Genomic DNA, 13,748 nt, shown 5'->3' with positions numbered 1-13,748 from the left:
AGATCTGAGAAACTTAAGTCTTTCTCCTTCTTCTTCTTTTATTATACAGCAGGTTCTTATTAGTCATCAATTTTATACACATCAGTTTATACGTGTCAATCCCAATCGCCCAATTCATCACACCACCACCCCCAGCCCCCCACGGCTTTCCCCCCTTGGTGTCATACGTTTGTTCTCTACCTCTGTGTCTCAATTTCTGCCCTGCAAACCGGTTCATCTGTACCATTTTTCTAGGTTCCACATATATGCTTTAATACACGATATTTGTTTTTCTCTTTCTGACTTGCTTCACTCTGTGTGACAGTCTCTAGATCCATCCATGTCTCAACAAATGACCCAATTTCGTTCCTTTTTATGGCTGAGTAATATTCCATTGTATATATGTACCACAACTTCTTTATCCATTCATCTGTCGATGGGCATTTAGGTTGCTTCTATGAGCTGGCTATTGTAAATAGTGCTGCAATGAATATTGGGGGGCATGTGTATTTTTGAATTGTGGTTTTCTCTGGGTATATGCCCAGTAGTGGGATTGCTGGGTCATATGGTAATTCTATTTTTAGTTTTTTAAGGAACCTCTATACTGTTCTCCGTAGTGGCTGTATCAGTTTACATTGCCACCAACAGTGCAAGAGGGTTCCCTTTTCTCCAGACCCTCTCCAGCATTTGTTGTTTGTAGATTTTCTGATGAAGCCCATTCTAACTGGTGTGAGGTGATACCTCACTGTAGTTTTGATTTGCATTTCTCTAATAACTAGCCATGTTGAGCAGCTTTTCGTGTGCTTCTTCGCCATTGTACATCTTCTTTGGAGAAATGTCTATTTAGGTCTTCTGCCCATTTTTGGATTGGGTTGTTTGTTTTTTTAATATCGAGCTGCATGAGCTGTTTATATATTTTGGAGATTAATCCTTTGTCCGTTGAGTCATTTGCAAATATTTTCTCCCATTCTGAGGGTTGTCTTTTTGTCTTGTTTATGGTTTCCTTTGCTGTGCAAAAGCTTTTAAGTTTCATTAGGTCCCATTTGTTTATTTTTGTTTTTATTTCCATTACTCTAGGAGGTGGATCAAAAAAGATCTTGCTATGATTTATGTCAAAGAGTGTTCTTCCTATGTTTTCCTCTAAGAGTTTTATAGTGTCCAGTCTTACCTTTAGGTCTCGAATCCATTTTGAGTTTATTTTTGTGTATGGTGTTAGGGAGTGTTCTAATTTCATTCTTTTACATGTAGCTGTCCAGTTTTCCCAGCACCATTTATTGAAGAGACTGTCTTTTCTCCATTGTATATCCTTGCCTCCTTTGTCATAGGTTAGTTGACCATAGGTGCGTGGGTTTACCTCTGGGCTTTCTATCTTGTTCCATTGATCTATGTTTCTGTTTTTGTCCCAGTATCATATTGTCTTGATTACTGTAGCTTTGTAGTATAGTCTGAAGTCAGGGAGTCTGATTCCTCCAGCACCATTTTTTTCCTCAAGACTGCTTTACTATTCGGGGTCTTTTGTGTTTCCATACAAATTTTAAGATTTTTTTGTTCTAGTTCTGTAAAAAATGCCATTGGTAATTTGATATGGATTGCATTGAATCTGTAGATTGCTTTGAGTAGTATGGACATTTAAACAGTATAGTTCTTCCAATCTACAATTATGAAATATCTTTCTGTTTATTTGTGTCTTCTTCAGTTTCTTTCATTAATATCTTATAGTTTTCAATGTACAGGTTTTTCACCTCCTTGGTTAAATTTATTCCTAGCTATTTTAGTCTTTTTTATGTAATCATAAATGGGATTGTTTGTTAAGTTTCTCTTTCTGATAATTCATTATTAGTATATAGAAATGCAACACATTTTTATATATTGATTTTATATCCTTCAATTTTACAGAACTAGTTTATTCTAATGGTTTTTTGGTGGAGTCTTTAGGGTTTTCTATATATAATATCATGTCATCTGCAAATAGTGACAGTACAACCGCCTTCTTCCAGAGGAACCACTATCCAGACTTTTATGGTAATCATTCCTTTCTTTTGCTTTCTAGTGAGTTTTACTTGCTAAGTATGTATCTGTAAATAATACTGTTTTTTGGCCTGTTTTGGAATTTTGCATCAATGGAATCATACAGTGTGAATTATTTTGTCTCACTTCTTTTGCTTAACATTTTGTTTTTATAGTTCATCCATGTTGATATTTGTAGCTTAGGTAATTCATTTGCTTTGGTGTATTGTATTCCATTGTGTGAATATATAACTTACCTATTTTTCTGGTAATGGTTGTTTATAGGTTTTAGCTATTAACAAATCATGCTGTTATAAACAATCTTGGACATCTATTCTGATAGACCTGAACACACATTTCTGTAGGATATACACATAGGGAATTGCTAGGTACATAAAGTTTTGACAGCTTCTCTGATGATTATTCCTAAAGATAGATTCCTAGCAGTAAAATTAATGGATCAGAAGGTCTAAGCATGGAAGATGATTCAGGACTTCTATAGAATTTACTCCTTCTATGAATTTACTTCTATGATGCTATAATCAGCATCATAGCCTTTATTCTAGTTTAACTTTTCTACAGTGTAAACTAGCTACACGTTGTTCAGTGTGGGAACAAACTATAGAATCAGTAAGCAATTTCCTTGTTTTTTTCTGAAGTTCGTCTGGAAATGTATTTCTTTCATGCTGCCTAATACCTATTCATGTGGGTTTATATAGTGATTATGACCCATTGGCTGGAAAGCTTAGAAATGTTGAATCTCTTTGTATAGAAATATCAATTAAACATGATCAAATTAATAAATAAAGACATTGTTTCAGTATGCTTTATTTGAAGATTCACTTTCCAGAACTTAAATTCTGTCAACTGAATGTTTTAAAATATGTGCGTCTATGTTGTTGTTTTCACTTTAGCAAATGTGAAATCTGTTTGTTCATTTACCTGTTTCATGTCCTTCCTTGAATGCAGGGCTGCATCCTAATCAATGCCTAAAATCTTGCCTTGCCTGTGATGGATGTTCAGTAACTGTGTGTTGAAACAGTATTGGATTACCACATTATTTGGAATTGTTGCCTTTTTGCATTTTTGCTCTTCCTTAGTATGTTAGGTGTATTAATGAATGATCATTTTGACTTACACAGCACCTTCTTTTCCACCTAGGAGCTCTGAGGTGACAGGTTATTTGGATTCTTTTTGATTTGGAATAATTATTCTAAGATTTAAATTAGGCTCTGTCTGGATGTGCCCAAACTTTCATTTCTATCTTGTTAAGCTTCCCTGCTCCCGTGAATTTTCAGGCTTATAAGACTGCAGTTAATTAATAATCTCCATCATTGCATCCCAGATAGACATGGGGGTTGACAGAAAGGAAGCAGAAACAAGTTTAAATAGAATAGCGCTTAACAGTGAGATAACACTGTATACCTGAAATCCTTGGCAGACCTTAATCGATTTTCCAACCCACTGGAGAAGTAGGAAATGGGTTTTTATTACGTATTTAATGGCTGAGAAGGCGAGATATGTTTTTAATATCTTAACTCTTCCTGAGAAGTGGACATTCACTTGGAAACAACTTACTTTGTTTAAAATCATGAAGACATTTTTTGTTGCCAGGCTTACATAATAAATTTCTATTTTTTTAATCTGAATTTTTTAAGAGACTCATCCCTTGACCTTTCATTTTTCTCAGAAGGCGGAAACTGAGTCAGCTTCAAAATTTATGGGTTTTACTTTCACGAAGCCAACACACTAGACAGTTTCCAGAAGCAGTAAGCGCCTCTTGCTCCCTCGCCATCCTTGGAGAAACAGGAAAATAGAACAGATGCCAACTCAGAACACAAAGTAACGTCTGATTGCCCCTGAAGGGTGGTCTCGCCGTGGGTAGGGTTAGTTTGTCCCATGTGTTTGAAGCTTGAGGAGACAGAGGCCAGATTGCTTACATGAATTGCTTATGTTCACCCAGTTAGGAATGGAGTCCGGTGACAGGTTATCCCTGTCCCAATATTTTTTGGTAGTTAATCTTTTTTTTCATTGAGATACATGTTTAGTTTGCCCAGCGGGCTAGCTCTAACTATAATACAATACCTTTTCTCTTCTCGTCAAGAAAATATAGTGAGTGAACATCCTGAGTTTGTTACATTGAAATTTTTTGAAGAAATGAAATATTTATTAATACTTCATTACTTTATTAGTAATAACAAATGACTTGCCAGCATATCTCACAACTGATCATGAGCAAACAGTATGTTCATAGTTAAAGCTTTACATAAGATTTAATTAATTTTTTCCAAAATAGTAAATGGCCATTGTTACGTCTTTCAGTGCATTTGATTTCTTAAACAAAAACAAAACAAACAAAAACCCCAGCAGGCTCTGCCTCCCTGTCTGCTTATATCAAGTATAGTTCTTTTTATTTTTTTCACTGTTGGTTTTCTTTAAGTCATGTTTTTGTCAATTGATTGCCTGTTGTGAGCCAAGTCCTTTCTGAATCCTGGAGAAGTGGCAGAAGGCGAGCCACCCTTTCCTCCAGGAGCCTACAGTCAAACACCTGTGATTGCTTTGAGGAAACATTTAAGTTATTGTACTGGGAAAGTAACTTAACCTCTCCAACGTTCAATTTCCTCATCTAAATAGTGGGTTCATAATACCTGCCTAACAGGTATCATTATGAGGACTTCAGGGAATAATTCACGTGACAGCACTTAGCACCGGTGCCTGGTGCAGGGTAGGCACTCAAGGACTGTTCATTCAGTTTGCATCTGGAGAGCCGTGCAAGACACTATCATTAGATAATTAAAGTATGATATGAAGGCCATTTAAAAAATATGAATTGAGAGACAGAAGCAGGAACTGAGAGCTAGGGTTTATTAGGAAAGGCTCTGTGGAGGATGTAGGGTTTAAAGAGGCTCAGAACTTAGATGATGAAGCTGTAGGTATTATCAGGGTAAAGAATGGATCGCCTCTGATTTGGAGGAAGAGTTTGGGGTCCACCACTTAAGTCTCACCAGCTTTTTATCCCCACATAGTATCTGTATTGCTTCCCCAGTGACTTCACAGAAAATAATTCTGTACCCAGTGGTAAAACCCTATGGGGCTAACCCTTGTTAGCATTACTGCTATTTCCATGGCAACCATCAGATGATATAAAATCTTAGTGAGGCAAGACATGAGAAGTATTTTCATCAACAAATGCCCCAATTCTTGTTTTTTTAAACAAATGCCCAAATTTACTGGTAGAATGTCCCATGGGAGATTACCCGATCACTTAGCTGCTGTCACCAAAATCTAAACCCTGCTCTTCCACATTTCTGTGTTTGAACATTTAGTGGGAGATATTTTTTGAGAAAAAAAAGTCTTGGATGTAACCAGTAAGGTAAATTTGAGAGGGGAAAAAGTCTTTATATATCTCATTTATAGATATTTTTGTGACTATTGATAGAGTTTTGTGACTACTGATAAGTAATTAGGTACAAAGGTAAAACTGGCTTGACTCACCTTTTGTCAGTTTTACTCAAATGAAAGGAAAGATTTAAAAATAAAATTCTTAATATTTAAAAATAAAATTTTCCTGCTGAAAACTGAACTCATTCTGTAATACGGGGGATTTTATAGAATTTGTTTCATTCTCTGTGACATTTTAGGAATATGTTACAGACAACCGTAAGTTGAAAATGAGTGAATATATACATGTTTCCCCTGTATTCAACAAATTTGTCTACTGTGTGCCTGGCATAGTTCTGAGTACTGGGGTTATAGCGACAAATGAAACAAAGGCCCTGCCCTTTTAGAACTGACATCAGGGGCAGAGAGAGAAGCAATAGCTCAATTAACAAAGAGCTAAGTGTCAAGTGTGATAAGTGCTCTAGATTAAAATTAAACAGGGCGGTACTAGAGATTGACACATGTAAGGGTCGGGTGAACAAAGGAGGCCTCTCTGATGAGATGACATTTGGGAAGAGACCTGAGTGAGTGAGGGAGCAGGCCTTGTGAATATCTAAGGGAAGAGTGTTCCAGACAGCGGGATAGCAAATGCACAGATGGTGATGAAGAGTATGCTCGACAGGGCTGAGGACAGCAGGGAGGCCAGGATGAGTGGAACAGAGAGAACACAGTGGATAAAAGAGCAGATCAGAGGTGAGGGCAGGTGGGGGCAGGAATCTTGTAGATTAGCTATCAAGGCTATAAGCCGTGATAAGGACTTTGTTATATTTTATTCTGAGTAAGATGGAAAACTTCTGGACGGTTTAGAGCAGTGACACGATATGTCTTGGGTTTTTAAAGGATTGCTCTGCTGCTTGGAGAGTAGGCTCTAGGAGGACGAGGCTGGAAGCAGGGAGACCACTTAGGTGATGACTTACTGCAGTCAGTAGTCTAGGTGAGCGATGATGCTGGCCGGACCTGGGATGGGAGAGTGGGGACAGAGAGTAGCACTAGTATGCTGGATGTTCCTTTTGCTCAATAAATACTCATAGTGCTCATTATATATGCCAGACACTGTTCTAACAACTTTATAAACATCAACTCATTCCTGCTCATAACAACCCTCTGAGGTAAACTTCAAAGGTACAGCCCATGGGATTTGTAGATGGATTGGATGTGGGTAGAAGAGGGAAAAGAAGGAGTCTGGGATAATTCCTTTGTGTGGACCTAAAATTCCTAAGAATGGACTTGCCATCTCCTGAAAAAGGAAAGATGCAGGAGAAGCATGTTTGGGTGGAAGTCCAGAATCAGAAGTTTGGTTTTCATGTGCGTTGAGTTTGAGATGCACAGCAGCTAGCCAACTGGACGTGTTGAGTAGGCAGTTAGATAGAGGAGAGCCTGAAGTCAGGGAAGAGGTCAGGGCTGGAGATAACTTACAAAAGCGGTCTGAAAGCATTCAGGAAGAAGTGCCCACTGGAGGTCTGGTTGTTGCTGGTAGACCAAACCAGAGGTAGGTAGGAGGGGTCTTTTCCCGTGGTGTGGTTGTAGAGTGGCATTTTCATTGGATTTGGATCAGATCTGCATTTGAATACTAGCTGTATCGTTTACTAATTAAGTGACCTCAACCATGTGATTTAATCTCATTTAGCTTCACTTTCTTCATCTATAAAACGGGTTAACAGGACACATCCCATAGCATTGTTAAGATAAAATGAAATAACGTATGTTACCTACAGCAGTGCTTGGACGTGGAAAGTGCTTAATAAATATTCATTATCTTCCTTTTCCTCAGATTTGGTTTGCTGCATTCGCCCCATACTAACAAAACATGAGCTTCTCTTCCAGGATAAAATAAATCTGAATTTAAAGCCTACTCCCACATATACTTTCGGGGGTGCCTACTTAATGACAAGCTCCAGAAAGGATTTCATTCAAATCTATTTCCTGTCAAACAGTAATGACCTTATAAAAGAAGGCACTTTTGTGAGGTTTATAGAAGGCACAGGGGAGGACGTTGTCGCTTCTGAGTATTAAAATATTCCACACGCCAAAGCAGAGTGAAGGTATAGGTAGAAGCACCAAGCAGCAAATCCGAAGATCAGTCATGGGTAGTTTACATGAAAGCGTAAGTAAATCCACCTGAGTCACGGTGATGACCTCTAGGAGAAAATAGTGGCCCTTCCTAGTGATGGGCTGTTTAAATCAAAGGGAATTTTATCTTATTAATTACCTGATGATCCTGCTGGAAATTTGCTAAAGGGACACTCCTGGGGTTAAACTTAATCCCACTTCTATTTTCTACAGTCTTAGCTTGAGAATCAGTACTCACTTAAGGTGCTCAGATTTTAGCTCATACAAATGTTTACATTTATGCACCTACTAGGTGCTGTGTACATTTTTAGGCAAATGATTCCTGTCCTTAGGTCCTTCACAGTGTACAAGAGAAAACAGACATGTAAACAAATACACAGAACAGACTATGTGGTAAACAAACAAAATAGAGTATATGACACTCAAAATAGAGTATTACTACAGGACTGCAAATAAGGTAGTCATTTTACCCTAGGAGATTATAAAAACAGTATAGTGGTCACCTCTGAACTGGGCTGTTAAGGTTAAGAATTTATCAGGTAAAAATTTTCGGGGAAAGATATTCTAAAAAAGGAGCACACCATAAGCAAAATCATAGAGTCATGTTCAGGGAAAAAAGAAAAAGGCACAATAGTTTGTTTTTAGGGTGGTGGGAAGAACAAAGTGTGACCACCGGTTTGGAAAGCAATTTTTCCTTAACCCTTCTTCAGCTCCAAACAGGAACATTTGAACTTTCTAACCTTCTTTTAAGGTCTAGATGAGTCCCCTGGTGAACTATATGACCAAGAGAAATTAAAAGCATTAAAAATACTAGAATTTTCTTTCTTTATTGGGATTAGACATGACAATTATTTTCTGCGGGAATCCTGAGTGTGTCCCTAGGACACCATTCGTCTTCCTGTGAAGGACTCCTAAGTGTTTACTTACCCCAGCCCATTCCCATCACTGACCTAAATTAAAATTTGTTAAGTAGAATGTCATTTCCCCCTTAGCCTTCCTGTTTTTTATGAAAAGGTTCTCAGTTTTCTTTTCTAAGTATCTCCGTGTAATCTTTTGAAAATATAAACATTTTCTGGGAAGTCTGCAGTGTTCATGGTATTTTCAACCCTGAGGGAACAGGGAGGCCTGTTCCAAGACAGACACGTTCTTGCAGACAATGCAGTTCCTCAGCTTAGCTGGATAGTAATTCTTTTAGCTTGGCGCTAATTCCATGTCCACTCCCCTTTTTACCCCTGAGACCTTCCAAGGTTCCTCTATGATCACCACACCACATCCACGGATAAAAGAGAGTGCCTAGATTCTCTGCAGCTTGGCCTCAGTGAGGGCTGTCATTCTCTCCAATCAATCTCTATACCAAATTTTCTTAGGCTCTTTAAGATCTGCCCTCTTTTGTATTTAATCTTTAGACTTTCTGTGCCAATGACTTGAACATCAGATCTTCAATCCAGTTAATCTTTGAGGTTATTAGAGCATTAATAGTGGCAGAGACAACAGTAGCAACAGACAGCTCACACAGTACTTACCAGATGCTCTTCTCAGCACTTTACATAGATTAATTTATTTCATCCTCACAGCGGCCTTTTGGGGTAGCTACCACTTTATCCTCATTTTACAAGTGAGGAAACTAAGGCACACAGAGTCTCGCAGTTTTGCCTGAGGTTACACAATGCTGTAACTGGTAGAGAAGAAAGACTGTTCTTTTCAGAGCTTGAGTTTGGAAGACAGTTTTCCCACAAGAGTTTTATTTACCTCTGTATCCTCAATTAAAAGCATACAAAGCAAGTGTTCCACCCATGTTGGAGTTAGTGCAGAGTGCCAGGCCATCAAGTGTACACAGAGGATTGTGTCATTGTGGTTTAAAAAAAAAAAAGGAAAAATAAAAGACTAAGTGAATCAAAAGCTCTGACTGTGAATACAGTATATTGGCAATATCTGGGGCCTATTTTATTATATGAGTCCTCATAGGACATTTAAAAATAAAAGTTTAAAAAATCTATTCTCTCTGACTTCTTCGGAAATATTTTTTTATTTAACTATTAGTAGGGATCTGACACTGTTTCCTCCAGAAACAAAAACGGATTAACATTTGTCCTTTTTTCTTTTTCAGTTAAAAGCCTGTGCTGCCAGAGTTGCTGGTCTTTGATGCTGAGGGATTACGATTGGGACAATAATTTAAAAGATGATAATAAAACTGTTATTGTGCTCTGATTTTAAAGTTAGTTCAAATGAAACAAAATTAGACATGGCCCTTAAGAGCAGCTTTTCACATATCCCATATAAGCAGGCATTCCCAGGGGCTTCCCTGGTGGTGCAGTGGTTAAGAATCCACCTGCCAATGCAGTGGACATGGGTTCGAGCCCTGGTCTGGGAAGATCCCACATGCCACGGAGCAACTAAGCCCGTGCACCACAACTACTGAGCCTGCGCTCTAGAGCCGGCATGCCACAACTACTGAGCCCGCGTGCAACAACTAATGAAGCCCACATCCCTAGAGCCCGTGCTCCGCAACAACAGAAGCCACCACAATGAGAAGCCCGTACACCGCAATGAAGAGTAGCCCCCACTCGCAGCAACCAGAGAAAGCCCGCAATGAAGACCCAACACAGCCAAAAATAAATAAATAAATTTATTTAAAAAAAAAAAAAAAAGCAGGCATTACCTTCCATGAGTAATAAGCATTGTTGGTGGCATCAGACTTTCCTCATTCCAGAGTATGAGTTTTTAGCATCCCTGAAAATCATCTAATATGTGGCTATTTGATTTTGTCTAAAAGAAGAAAAGTAGTATTAAAATGGAAAGAAACTGAAAATGGGAATCAAGTGCTAACCAGCCGTGTGATCTTAGGCAGGACCCTTACTTTCACTCACTCAAGTCATATCACAGGCTTGTGTGGCAACGTGCTTGGGTCCCCACTTGTGTGCACAGTTGTGTGTATCTGTTTAGCACACGTGTTGGTTCACAGGTTCATTTATTCTGGTTTGTTCATCTGTGGTGCTCACCATACCTCACCAGCAGCTTTCTCACCCCTGGTCCCCTAGTTTTGGGGGCCCCTCTTCCCCATGCCCATCCTACTGACTCTGCTTAAAGAAATCTTACCTACCAAGATTCAGCCCAAATTCCATCTTCTGGGGAAGTCTTCTGTAACCACACTAGCTTTCTTTAGCTGCTTTCACACAATTTTCAGTTCAAGGTCAACCAAACACTGCAGCACAAGATTAACTGCATGTGCTGAAATCCTAATATATTTGTGGCTCCACGTGGCTCAGTCTGCCCAAGGCATTAAGCACAATTTAACTCTCAACCTAGATTTCTCCCTGACAATCTGTATTGGCTCTTTCTTCCACATTTCTTTCAATCTGTTTTCTTGTTCTTATGTAAATCTTTGTTCTGATTTTTTTTTGTTGTTGTTTAATCTCTTTTTCTCTAGGTCCAACTTTCTCTCTTATTCTCTCCATTGCCCCTTGTCTGTGGACTCAGTGCCAGGAATGGAACTGACAAAAGCAAAGTATCCTTAGATGGAAGAAGAATGAAGCTGGGAGAGGAACTAAGCAAGCAAAATGTAATGTCTTTTCAGGATGCTGCAGAGGGAAGAGATGTGAACACTTCGACATGAATAAACATTGTCCTCCCACTGTGCTGAGATCATTGGGAGAAGCACCGAATTGGGTAAGAAACAGCCATTCACTTCCTCTAAGAAGTTATACAAAGTCTTAGCCTTGAAATATTCCAAAGCATTTCATTGTTAGGGCCCAACAGTGTGTTTTCAGGTCGAAAAAAATCTAGTTCCACCTGCTCTCTAAAAACAGTGGTAACTGAGGTGTCCTTTAGGGTCCCCAAACTGTGAGATTTTAAATATTTGGTTGTTTAGTCCCAGTGCTGGGACACTGACACTATCAAATGAAAGGTGTTTTTTGGTTTGTTTTTGCAAACAGTGTGTGGGGGTGGGGGGGTGTAATTCAAAGCAACATTTAAACGGAAAGACATTCTCTCTCAGAAGCAGGAGGGAAAAGTGCGGTCCAGCAAGGGCTGCCCTCCTTATTTGCACGTGCGAAGAAACTCGTGACAGGCTCACCACGCCCCACCTGCAGCCTGGCCCCCTAAGGCAGTGAGTAGGTACCCTGGAGATTCCCCGGCTTTGGAAACACACTCACATACTTTCTTCATGGCAGGACATGCCTCTCCTTGGCTAGCTGGGACTTCTTTTTCTTCTTCCTCCTTTTCCAGGTGAGGCAGCCAGCACCTCTCAGGAAGCCCCTCAGAGATGGTAAAAATCCATGCTTCCGAGTGGAAAGAGCTCTACAGTCTCGTAGTTTAGGTCTGAATTCACTGACTAGCTGTGTGATCTTAGGCAAGTCATGAAACCTCTTTGAACCTCCGTCTCCTCACCTCTAAAATAGCTAGAAAAACTATCTGCCAGTTGTTTTAAGGGTTCAGAATAATACATGTGCAGTTCTTGGCACCTGGTAGGTACTAAATATCTAGGAGCTATTACTCCATCCAGGTGACGAAGTGAGGGGAGTCTAGCCATTCTCCTCACCCTCACTTCTCCAGATGGGGTCCCCAAACCAGCAGCATTAACTGTGAGCGCGTTAGGAAGGCAGACCTGCTGAGTCACGCTTGGCAGTGTAACCAGATCCCTGGGTTCATTCCTCTGCACGTCAGCCTGTGAGAGGCTGCAGCCTCAGCTGTGCCAGGCCCTGGTGGGGCCCCCGCAGGACTGTATCCCAACTGGAACACAGCCTCCTCTTTAGCCCCCTCCGGACTCCAGCCACGTGAAACACTGGCATGTACCGCAGGCTTCGTATTTAATCTTCGCGGGTCAGCTCATTTAATCTTCAAACAATCCTCGGAGGGAATGCTGTTCTCTCCATTTTCCAAATGAGAAAACTAACCCTACATGATGAAAAATCGCTTCCCTGTCGTCACCCAGCTCATCTGTCACAGAGGCAGGTTGAAACCCAGGGTCATTTGAATCCAGAAGTGTGGCTGACAAAGCCTCTCCTTGACTAGACTCTTGCTGGGCTCCTCTAAGCTCTCTTCCCGACTGGGCCTCAACCTCAGCCTATAAAAACAGCAGACTCTCAGCACGAATGACTTAGGGTCTCTGTGAGAGGCTAGGAGCCTCACTTCCTTAAGCGCCTTAAGTTAGATAACCCAGATAAGTTTCATGTGGAGCCCTCCACCTTCCCGCTTTTTGTACATTTAGCAGGAATTTCCACGTGTAAACCCCACCATCGCCCCTCCCTGCTCTCTCATTCTCCCTTTAAAATGCCCTCTGTACAAATGGAAGTTGAGGTCAGTTCATGCTGGGCCCTCTTTCCTACTGCAATAGCATATTACTGATTAATATTTGTCCTTAACACTTTAGTGTCTGTCTGTGTTTATCTGTGACACCTCTTTACCACTAGGTTATCTATCTAATGCTGATAAGATGGAGAATTCCCTGAAATCATTTCTCCATTCAGCCAACTCGATTAAAAGAACTCTGCTCCCAGAGTACTTGTCCAATAGGTGATCACAGGTTTGGACCCCGGGTCCAAACCTCTGTCTTTCCTCCGTCTTTCTGCTCTGACGCTTACACACATTAGTGAGGTCGATGGAGGGGAGAGGGCTGTAGCCGCAGGGCACCATGGAGGGCAGTATAAATACTGATCCAGATGTCCCAGAGATGCTCAACCAGTGCTTCGGCCCTGGACTTGCATCCAGTTTCCCTGTGACTGCAAAGAGGTGAGCTGCAGCACAGCCCTGGCATCCCCAAGGCATCCCTGGGGAACTCTAAGTCCCGGGCGGTGACAGACAGGAGCCGTCTCTTAGATGACCACTGGGGACTCTAGAAGGGGAATGCTGGTGGAGAACGCTGGAGCCTGTTCTTTCAACATCACCCCCAGTGATGTCCTGAAGGCACCCCACCCAGGTGAATTACCTGGAATCCAGTCTCTTTCTTACAGCCTCTCTGGGATTATTCTGGAATGATCTGACAATATCTGAAATCAGGGCTTGGAGGAGCACAGGCAGCTGTGGATGCCAAGACCCCAAGTCGCTACAGGGAGCATGAGGTGGGGGAGAATGGGAAGGGAGGGCTGGAACCCTGAGGCCCGGGGACTGTCACGGGACCGCTGGGGAGGACTCAGCCCTACGGGAATCCAGCCCCTGATGTCAAGAGATGAGCAGAGGAATGTGTGTTCAATTGCTTTGGGATAGCAAATTACTGTGAGAAAAAACAATCACTAGTATGCTATGAGGACATTTTG

Source organism: Tursiops truncatus, chromosome 13 (genome assembly GCF_011762595.2).
Source record: "Tursiops truncatus isolate mTurTru1 chromosome 13, mTurTru1.mat.Y, whole genome shotgun sequence".
Classification (NCBI taxonomy): Eukaryota; Metazoa; Chordata; class Mammalia; order Artiodactyla; family Delphinidae; genus Tursiops; species Tursiops truncatus.
This window is presented reverse-complemented; position numbering follows the sequence as displayed.